At 39.3% G+C, this 12,005-nt stretch overlaps 1 pseudogene; it reads left to right on the forward strand.

The window, feature by feature from the left end:
• Positions 1–8,219: 8,219 nt before the first annotated feature.
• Positions 8,220–9,363, forward strand: LOC146362643 (general transcription factor II-I repeat domain-containing protein 2A-like; annotated as a pseudogene).
• Positions 9,364–12,005: the final 2,642 nt, after the last annotated feature.

A 12,005-nucleotide genomic window follows, 5' to 3' on the forward strand; every position in this document is an offset into this window, starting at 1 on the left:
TTCGATGTCTCTACATGTTATTGTGATGTCTTGCAGCACTTTGTGTGAGTTCAGGTTAAGGTATGACAGTTCCTCAAAAGCTTGATCTGAAATAAGAATAAACTATAAGAGCAAGACATCCATCTATAGGAAGAAGACTATTTAGTAGTGCATATATATGTAGCCAATGTAACATCACCCATTAGGCAGGTCACATCTTAAAGCTTGTGTTTTAAACATTGAAATCAATGAACATAATGGCAGAGGGTTTATGTGATGGAGAAATCAAGCATGCAGCTGTTGTTAGTTACAAGTTAGCTCATCTTAATTTTATTAACTCAAAATGATGAGCATGTATTAAAAAACAAATACCATATTGTGTTCAATAAGCAGGGAAACGCATTTTAGATTGATAAAAAAAAAACTCAAACCACCAGGACTCTTCCTAGAGCTGGCTGCCCAGCCAATCTGAGCCATCGGTGTAGGGGCTTAGTCAGGGAGATCACCAAACTTCTTCTGTTTATAGAAGTAACATGTGAATGTCATCTGTAACATGTGGAACAAGTGAGGTGCCATGAGTATTTTCCAGGTGTGCTTATGCTGGTGACCAAAGCAGTCACAGGGAGGATTTTGCCAATCAGTTGGGGAAAACATGTTTTTCCTTAGTGACAGGTGGTCACCAGGCCTCTGTGACTGGAGCCTTGGCAATCATTGTCATAATGACCCCAGCATTTCGACAGCTGAGGTAAACAGTGAGCTGACAGGCTGCATTTACAACTGAAGATCATCAGCTGAAGCATTTGAGGTGAACTGAAGGTAAAAAATGTTATTCCTGATTTTTTGTTTTAATATGATTTGGATATGTTAAAATATAGTATGTGCAAAATTGTATTTTATACAGCCAGGAGTAGAAACTTGACAGCCAGTCATGGCCACTGGGAAACCATGCCCTGCTGCTTCTGTTATGGAGTATAGATGTTTAACCCTTTAAAGCCGGTCGGAGCGGGCACGCTCCGTTTTGCGTAACTATTTTTAAATCCCGGTAGCACTGCAACCACATAAGCTACCGCAATAATTTTTTTTGCATATGAAACCGGAGGAGTTGTACTTACATCTTATGCCATCAGCTTGTCCTAAGTCACAGTTTCCTTCCACATATGGCTTTGCAAAACCTGCATAAAAAACGCTTGCAGCAACAAAAACATAATATTCCAGAAACAGACTTTCTGTGTCGTTTCTGGGATGCTTAAGGCTCATATTGCACTGCTGGAAATAGTTTATTTTGATGCATATGCTGTTTGCATTATATGCATTATAATATTTATTTTCGTTTTTCCTGCAGTATATAAAAATTGGTGTATTTCAAAAATAAAACTATGAAGACACTTAAAATAAATTTCCTGTGGTGAGAAACTAGTTTGTGCAACTTTTTTGTATTTACAGTTTTGAGGGATAAGCCTCTTAAATTTCTCTAACTAGAAATGTATGTATATATATATATATATATAAAAACAAAAACAATTTTAATTTTTTTGGTAGTTTATTGCACTTTTTTGCAATTTATGTAATTACTATGCACTTAATGCATACATATTATTAAAATTTGGGCTATAATGGTTGTATTGATGTATATCAGCTTGGAATGCTCCCAAAAATGGCACTACAACATGTAAAAATATAATATAAGCTCTGGCGGACTTGGGTTCTATGGTAGGTCTTAAAGGGTTAAGGTATTTTCAAACTAGCTTCACTTTTCAGATCTGGAAGATTGTATATAGTCTTTGCTAAGGTCCAATATTTGCATGCGCAATTTAATAGCATCTTCAGTCCAGTTTCAGGGAATACTAACTGTATCCATGATTTGGTCACAAATTATGTTGCTTGCAGTTTTAAAAAAGTTAGAAAAAGTTGAAGAAAATCACGGCTTTGGTTAAATTAGAAAAATTGGTTTGGTAGTTCCTTTTTTTAGGTTGCATATGTAGCAACTCTAATCAAAGGACAGTCTTTCAAAAATGCTGCAAGAAACCTGAAACATACCAGTTTCTAAATTGTGCTGTTATGAAAAAGAAAATTGGATCAAATTTTGTCACAATTTTACAAATTGCTGCAAATTCAGACGGGGCCTTGTAATCTAGAATTAATCTCAAAGCAGCAGCACATTACTGCAGCTTATTTCTACAGGCAGAATGGATGTGCCAGTTTCAGATGATCTTAATCTGGACATTTTCTACAATACAAAAAGGAAAGAAAAAAATCAGTTGAACCAAAATTAGACAGGAAATTATTTGGAATAGCTCCACCGTGTTACCGCTGATATTTCTTGAAATGCTATAAAGTTCTTGAATTAACTTCCAGTCATCTCTCCATATAGAAGCAATTCTCCATACTGAATTTAAAAACCTCTGTGTGCTTGCATTGCCAATCGTCACACTGACAAATGCTTTTTTGGATGGCTGATGAGGTTTGAAGGGAAGTGACAGTTTGTGGAGAGTCCTCCATGTCTGTGGTCCCACGATTCAAGCGGCAGTAACCTGAAGTTGTACTCCATTGTAAGGTTAGCTGTGAGAAGCCCAGGTTACGTCATCAGTTTCCTTTACTAAGGTAACGTAGACAAAGTCAATACGAAGAATTTGTGGCTTATTTGATAGAGACTGCTTCAGTACTAGTTTATACTTTACTTGATTACTTCCATTTTGAGCTGTTACACCTCTACATTGGCGAGACAAATGCACTTATATTTAGTTGCTTGTAACAGGTATCTGCTTATTGCTCCTCAGATGAAGCTTTTACATGTAACATATGGGATCAGTAGTTTGATATAACTGATCTTTGGTATATTGTAAGAGTCTGCTTTCATTTTCAGTTTGGCACTGTATCCACTTTAAGTGATTTCCATGTGGGGTGGGGATTTGATTCTCCTTAACCAATCACTATAAAAAAAAACAATCTCTATTTAAATCAATGTCATTGTGGAGCGAAGCCAAGGAAAATGGTTTAGCAGCCTCCTCCATTTATCACACAATAGCTATGCCTCAGGGCTGCTAAAGTTATGAAGCACTGTCCATTTAAATGTCCCTCTCATAGTGCACAGCCTGTAGATGGCATTAGTCCTACCGGCAGCACTGAGTGGCTAACTGTTAGACCTACAGCAGTGCTAAAAATCAAGTAATCAGTCCTGAATCTGTTAGCAAATGAAACTGAAATTGTAAGCGAATCAGTTTCATTATTGTATTTATTTTTCTTTGGGACAAAGAGCTGAATAATAAGGCTACGTCCACACGTACACGGGTATTTTTGAAAACGGAGATTTTCCGTTTTCGTTTTAAAAAATAATCCCGTCCACACGTAAACGCAGAAATGAAGGAAAACGCTGCTAGGAACATGCCAAAGCAACAGGTGGCGATATATTCCTAACCTGTAGAAATGTTGGCCAATCAGAAGTCTAGAAGCCTCGGTGGGAAATAGTAAACAAGGATGGGGCATAGAAGCAGAACCAAGTCGTATGTGTGGAGGGACAGTAACTGTGTCTATATGTAAGCATTTAAACACTGCAGAGAGTACAATTAACAGTAACAGTATTGTAGAAATTCATTTCACCAAAACAATAACGTGGCGCACTGTGTGACGTCAAAAAAGGCGCACACCTTTGACGCTGCGTTTTCTCCGTTTTTCTCGTCCACAAGTAAATGCAAAAACGGAGTTTTCAAAAATATCCACCCTGGCCGGACTTTTTAAAAATCTCCGTTTTCAGTGACCGAAAATGCCGTTTACGTGTGGACGAAAGGTGCAAACGCATAGAAAAATCTGCGTTTTCAAAAATACCCGGGTACGTGTGGACGTAGCCTAAATCTACAGAATTCTGTCAATCAGGAAAATACATTTTTATACTGGGAGTTATATTAGCAATTAAAATAGAAATTCCCCCAGATGTGAGATGAAATAGCATATAGAAAAGCACACACCAGTGCAAGGCTCATATACAGGTAAAGTTCCACTGTTTTTCCCCCAGGCGCTTTGCTCTACAATGTTCCCTTCTAATTCTGCCATTCCAGATGATTGAGCTGAGAGCAAAACACACAGAGGATTATGCCCCTGTTCGATCGTGGACAGGCAAAAAACCAAGGAATCAGCATGTGTACAGGCTGCCTGGCAAGTTCACTATAATCTGGGGAATAGAAGTACCGAGCAGAGTGTCTGTTCTGGGCCAGAGACAGTGGAAATCAAGACGGTGTAACATAGTTTGTCCATTTTCTTTGCATTTAAATCTACAGATCAGTGACAAATACAAAGAAAAGAAAAAAAATAACAAATGATGTCTTCATGAGGAACTGAGTCATCTGTTCACACAACAAAACAGCAGTAGTACACCTTAGCATTCAATTGTCAGGTTTTGGGAATTCTGTTAGAGGGATTGAACACAATTATTTCAAAACATATGACTTTATTTATTTCATAGATTTTAGAGTGTTAGAGTTTAGAGTGTCCAAAATCTTCCTATCTGTTCAGTTTGGTTGAGCTTTTTATGCCGTTGATAACAATTAGAGACATTTAAAGAGAAGCTCAAAACCAAAGCCAAATTTTAACTGACATATTTTTGGAAATGAAATTAGTTGGTAGCATCTGATCCAGGATGAAGCACAAAGATGCCATATAAGCAACTGATTGGGTAAAACAACCACATGCTTATTTAAAGAATGCTGAAAGTTCTTTAAGTAGTGTTTCCCTTTCTATGTGCAACTACGTTTATACTTTGTTCTCAATAAATGCAGTATGCAGCTTATATATATATGTACAATGATGTTTCAGATTGTTTTGTTTGAATTCATTACCGCTGCATGACCACCATTTCATCAGTACTGACAATAATGGTTCCTGTACCAATTTATTCAGTCATACCTTATGCTCTAAGGTTAGGATAATTGTCTCACGGGAAGAGAGCACTCTCACTAGGGAAAATATATTTACATCGTGCAATGAATGTGATGACTCAGAGCAACTTTGTAATGATCTCCAGTTAACCATGAGAACAAGTGTCAACATGCAGCTCAGCATAATGATTTTAAATTGTATATTTAGACACTTACACTGCAAATCAGGCTTCATGTCTTTAATTGAAAATAAAAAACATAAAATAGTATGGCAACTAAAATGTTATTAACAAAGAGCTATTAAGATAAAATGTGGCATATCTCACCATGGTGTGCAGTGTGCCCTTAAAAAAATTAGGAAACTGGATAACTGGAGGACGAAGGAAGAAGTGGCAAGCCTAAAAAATGATCTAAAGCAGATGAACAATATCTGAAAATCATGTCCTTAAGAAATATAAACAAATTTAACAAAGACCTGATACAGAAGATACATCTGGCCCACCAGCTGATCCATCCACTGTTCAATGAAGCCTCATTAAAAATTGTGTCAATGGAACCGTGGGTGGGTGTCGAGAAGCCATTCTTAACGAAGGAAAACGGGGGAGAAAAGGCTGAGGTATGCTGGAGTGAAAACAAGTCCTCAAGGGTTGAACTTTGTGGTTGAAATCATTGTCAATATGTATAGAGGAGATCAGAAAAGCGGTCTAACAGTGAGTGTCTCGAACCATCAGTAAAACATGGCGGAGGCTCTTCATGATTTAGGGCTGCATTTCAGCCAGTGGTGTGGAGGATCTTTCTAAAACTGACAGAATAATGAACACAGGAAATTACAATCAGATTTTGATCTACCACACAATACCATCTTGAAAGCAGATTGAACACAATGACCTCAAACACACTACCAAAGCAGTAAAAGTATACACAGTGGAACAATCTTACATTGGCCTCAGAGCTCAGACCTCAACATTATTGAAGCAGTGTAAGATCATCGTGACAGAGAATGAAACAAAAGGCAGCCAACATCCAGAGAAGAGATTAATGTCAAGCCTGGAGAACCATTCCTTTAGTTTACTTACAGAAATTAAAATAGGCTTGCTTAATAGAGTTCAGGCTGTGTTGAAGAATAAAGGCGTTTATCCCAAAAATCGCCTTTTAAGCTTGTCAAATAGGTACAAACTGTGTTTTTGCCTTATATACTGACCTGACAATGGTGGTATTGCATTTATGTTTGCACGTTTTTTTCCCCATTTTTCCAGCAAAATACACGGGAGTGATTGGGGCCTTCAGTTCTACAAGGCTCGGTATAATAGAAGAGGGGGGAGAACTACAAATTGAAGATGTGCAAATGGAACAATGGAAGATATACACAAAGCTTAGAGTTTCTCCCCTGCTTCGAAGCAAAAATAGCTGACTGAAAACATATATTTTCCAGATGTTTCATGCACAGAGAGGAATAGCCATTAGCATTTGATTTCAATAATATCTTGAAAGCTTTTTCCCATACTAGGTTATGCCCACGCTCTCATAAATAATTAAATCATTACACTAATGACTTCAAATACTTCAAGTATAATTCTTTTTATTTTTTCCTGATATTCACTTTATGAATAATTGGAATAGAGTACAAATGTTTTTTAAATGATTTTTTTCAACTCTGCATTCAGGGCACCTGAGTGTTGCTAAATCACCACCAACATCAACAGACCTGTTAAATCTACAAAAGACGCTCATTACCGCAGACACTCAGCAATATGACTTTGCAACATGTTTTTCAAATGTCATTTCTTCCAGCTCTGCAAAGTGTTGTGATGGGAATAGCTAACTAGCTCTCGCCATCTTTCAAAGATAGCGCCGCCACTTCCCAGATCGACCCTCTCGCGAACCTTGTCGATCACACATACACACACCGTATTGCAGATATTATACAACGGACCAGTTGACCTACTGATTTGCTCCCCTGTGCTGGCAGAGAGCACGAGGAAATGGGGTGTACAGAAACATGCATACTAATATTCAGGTAAATGTTTCTGCAAAGCGATGGCCAGTACTTTGGCCTCAAGGGGCGTTCACATTATTTAACAGTAATGAGTCATGGAGGAACTGCCAGGTCAGTAAGTGATAATGGGAAAGAGAGTGCGTACGACACACACACACACACACACACACACACACACACACACACACAGTGTTAAACGTTTCCTCCGGCAAACTTATTGAGTTTGCCTTATTGCTGACTAAAAATGTTGATGGCTTGTATAAAGGAAATTTCCTTATATCTGGCCTAACAGAGCACACCTACAGATGGACAACTCTGATTCTCTGATTTTGGAGGCTGATCTATGTGCTTACTAAAGCTCTTGAAATCAGACTTGTTACTATGCAGTAGTTATGGGAAAAATATTTTTCCTGTATTATTCTCTATAATTTTATGGTTTTGCAGTTTGTCTGTCTTGACAAACATTTACAAGTGTTAAAGTACAAGTGGGGAGAGGGTCTATAACAGGCATGGGCAAACTACGGCCCGGGAGCCACATGCGGCCCGTTAAATGTTTTGATCCGGCCCGCCAAACTTGAAAAAAATTTGATAAATTAACCTTGTTAATGTTTTATTTCCCCTGCAATTATGATGTTTCCTCACTAGATAGCGCACTCTAGATATATTGGCTTTGTTGAGGTGAAGCGCAGGCCTATTACTCCACGTTTGCACTTTACCCTGTGACCCACCGCCCCTCTATGAAGATGAGCGGACCCAAGAAAAGGAAAGTGGACAGAGAATGTCGAGTGTTCAAAAAGGAGTGGACAACTAAATATTTTTTCACTGAACACCGATCATCTGCTGTTTGCCTGATTTGCCAAGAAACTGTGGCGGTTTTTAAAGAGTATAATATTAGCCGTCACTTTGCCATAAAGCACGCTAATTATGCTAGCAAGCTCTCGACAAAAGAACGGGGAGCTGCTGCTGAGAAGTTGGCAGCTAATTTGAAGGCTCAGCAAAGTTTTTTTCACCGTCAAACTGCCATTCAAGAGTCAAGTACCAAGGCCAGTTTTATGCTTTCATTCAAAATAGCAAAGGCCAGCAAACCACTGTCTGAGTGTGAGTTTTTAAAAGAATGTATGGTAGAGACAGCAGGTATTTTGTGCCCGGAGACGAAAGACAAATTTGAGAACATCAGTTTATCATGGCGGACAGTGACTCGCCATGTAGAATTAATAGATGAAGATATCACCAGCATATTAAACAAAAAGGCGAAGTCATTCACTTTTTATTCTTTAGCACTGGATGAAATCAACGATGTCAAAGACACTGCTCAGCTCCTCATTTTTATCCGAGGAATCAACGAAACTTTTGAAATAACGGAGGAGTTTTTGACAATGGAGTCTCTGAAAGGACAAACACGGGGAGAGGAGTTGTTTGAACGGATGTCTGCTGCCATCGAAAACATGAAGCTTCCCTGGAGTAAGCTTGTTAACGTCACCACAGATGGATCTCCGAATTTAACGGGAAAAAACGTTGGCCTGCTGAGGAGAATCCAGAATAAAGTGAAAGATGAAAACCCTGACCAGGATGTCATTTTCCTCCACTGCATCCTCCACCAGGAATCTCTATGTAAATCGGTGTTACAGCTGAATCATGTTGTGAATCCTGTGGTGAAACTCGTCAACTTCATACGCGCACGGGGACTTCAGCACCGTCAGTGCGGATCACCAGGACCTGCTTTATCACTCCCGTGTCCACTGGTTGAGTTTGGGCAAAGTGTTTCAACGAGTGTGGGAGCTCAAAGAGGAGATTGGCGTGTTTTTGGAGCGGCAGGGGAAGACTGATGAATTTCCTGAGCTGAGCAACAAGAGCTGGATGTGTGACTTTGCGTTTGCTACGGACGTATTTTCACACTTGAATGAGCTCAACGTGAAACTGCAGGGGAAAAAGCAGTTTGTGCATGACATGCACACAAACGTGAAAGCCTTCAAATCCAAGCTGGCTTTATTCTCCAGGCAGATTTTGAACAAGTCATTCACTCATTTTCCTACACTAGCCACGCTGAAAGAGGCCGGAGCAAAAGTAAAGAAATACAGTGAGTCACTGGATGCACTGCACGGAGAATTCTGCCGTCGGTTTTTGGATTTCGATAAAATTGACAAGTCACTTCAATTGGTGGCCTTTCCTCTGTCACAAGACCCCGAAACAGCTCCAGAGGAGCTTCAGCTCATCAACCTTCAGTCCGACCCTGCCTTAAAAGAGAAGTTCAGCTCTCTGAAACTAAATGACTTCTATGCTTCACTCAATGACGACGCGTTTCCAAATCTAAGGCGAAAAGCGCAGATGATGTTGGCTTTGTTCGGCTCTACCTTCGTGTGTGAACAGACATTCAGCGTCATGAACATCAACAAACCCAGCCACAGATCCAAGTTAACAGACCTACACCTCAGATCCATCCTGAGAATCGCCACAACAAAACTAACTCCAGACTTTGATGCGCTGGCTAAAAAAGGAGACCAACAACACTGCTCCCATTAAAATGTGTGTGTCTCCGTGATACGCACATTGTTAAAATAAACAGTGCGCGCATCAAATATAACGCTTCACAGACTGACTTGCTGCAACTGTTTCGTTCTTGCACTGGTCGTTGTTGACTTTTGGCACCGGGGAAACAAATTGAATAAAAGGAACAGGACAAGTGCATCTGCATCTCCTACCATTTTTGAGAAAAAAAAAAAAAAAAAAAGAGTCAGGAGGAGAGTGATGGTGATATCCTGAAGGATAATAGAACTTTCAGTGCTTTAAAATAAAATGTTCATTTATTTGATTTTCAGTGTTTAAAGACTCATTTCGAAGTCAGAGATTTTATTGTAATGCTTTTCTTCATTTTCATTGGAAATTAAAGCAAATGTTTTCTCCATATCCCAAGATGTGTATTTTTCCCCCAATGAGGTGATGTTTTCAAAGCATGCCATCTATCTGCTCCTGTTCCGGCCCCTTTGTCAAATGTTAGAACTCAATGTGGCCCACGAATCAAAAAGTTTGCCCACCCCTGGTCTATAACTATAACTGTAGAAAACATGCCAAAAAGCCCACACTTATTCATAATATGCATTGTTAACATGAATATCACAGTTATTTTCTTCAGGCAGTCCACTTCATCAGTCATCTTGAATATTATTATTAGAGAAGCAGGTAAATGCTCTACTTGCGATCCACTCCCCTCCTTCTTAAAAAATGGTTTTTCATCCGCCAGCACGAGCAGAGGTTTGGTTGCATAAAACTGGCTTGCCACAGGACATTAACTGCACATGCTGACCTCTGCTTCTGATGCTCCACAGAATGCCTTGCCATGCCCTTGCCACCCCGCAGAGACACCCTCAAGGGGGAGAAAGGGGTTAACTCTCTGGCACGTCTAAGTCTGGCAAGGCAAAGCTGGCAGAGAGAGGGATGGGAGGATGGGAGGCCTGGACAGACCTCGGTCAGCCATTTTGCCCATCTGCCATTTCAAAGCCCTTAATGGCAGGCTAGCATATAAATGTCTGTCCTCTGTGGTTAGCATTCACCTCCTCACAGTTTAAAAAGCCAGAATACAGAGAATAAAACTGGGAAATAAGAAAACAGTTTTATTACTTAGTTTTTTTTTGGCACAAACACTGATCTTTTATTAACACAGCTGAATGATCAGTGTTATTAATCAATCAGCGACAGTTCCTTTTTTCTTTTTAAAAAAGAAACTAAGACATCTTATCCGTGTGATCTATGTGACTTCTTTATTTTTAACCTTTGGGTCCAATCTAATAAAGGGGCGGCATGTTTAGAAAGTTGAAAGGACAAAAATATGTGATTATTAAGAGAGTCAGATATTTTTCCTATCACAGCTGTTCCCTGTCTCCTCCTAGAGGCCTTAATCAGTCTGGTTAAAACTTAATATATAAACTGCCCAGGGTACCAGGATTATCCACCTCTATATAGCTTTTTCTAATCACTCAAATCCTTAAAAAGATAGATATATTAGATAGATTATATGTAGTAGGGCTGCCACAAACGATTATTTTGATAGTCGACTAGTCACCGATTATTTTTGCGATTAGTTGACTAATCAGATCATCATCCATTGGACGTAAAACGTACAGCTTATTGCACCAGCAGCATCTGCTCTTATATAACTATCATCAGCTTACAGCTTTAAGTGTTTAAGGTATGTGCTAACTAAAAATAAAGACAAGATGATAGTTTATTAAATTTTAATGAAATTTGCAGATTGTTTCGGTGAAGTTTAATAAACTCAGCCGTCTGCTCCTTGCTATCTAAAATATAACAGGACACCGGAGTAAATTCTCGAGCATCTCACACTTCTGATAATCAGCTGTCTGCTTGATGTTTATTCAGCTGTGTAAAAACTATAACTTTAATCTCAGCCAAACAGATTTACTCAGGAACAAATAAAATACTAAAAAAAAGCCAAACAATAACATTTAAGTTATCTAAGTGACTTATATATGTTTAACCTGAGTAGCGAAAGACGGCGGTGGGTTTGAAAACGATTTGCCGGGAGTCCGGGGTTCTCACGGCTCTAGTGAGCTTTGCCCCCGGCTAGCTATCGAGCTAGTGGGTAACAGACGTCGGAGCGCTTTTCAAAATCTGTGGTGTCTTGATAAGCTGAGCAGATATTTGAGGTTTACACAGCTACATTCTCACCTGAAAATATGTTAAACGTTTATTTTGTGACCCAGAAAGAATAATAAGAGTAATATTAAAACGAACTAGCTGCTGCCATTGTTGGAAGCTGAGCTGGGCTGCGCTATGAATTCTGGGACACAGCTTCTTCTTCTTCGGGGTTTAACGTCAGCTGGCATCCTTGTACATGCAGTGCTGCCATCTTCTGTTTCAGTCCGTTATTACACTCTTAAATCCTACTACTTATTCCTGCGTCTTTTGTGATCTTACAAAGCTTCAAACGACGCGTCGACTATTAAGTCAGTCGTTGACGATTTTGATAGTCGACGTAATCGTGACTAGTCGACTAATCGTGGCAGCCCTAATATGTAGTAGCTGATTTTAAAATGAACTGCGACATTACGTGTCCGTTACATTTACTTTGTTGTTTATGAATGCATATTGCTACTGTAAGCAATTTTTAGGGCAGTGGCACTTTGGAGTCACTGAAACAAGTTGCC

Source organism: Perissodus microlepis, chromosome 22 (genome assembly GCF_051167445.1).
Source record: "Perissodus microlepis isolate ML-2025 ecotype Zambia chromosome 22, ASM5116744v1, whole genome shotgun sequence".
Lineage (NCBI taxonomy): Eukaryota > Metazoa > Chordata > Actinopteri > Cichliformes > Cichlidae > Perissodus > Perissodus microlepis.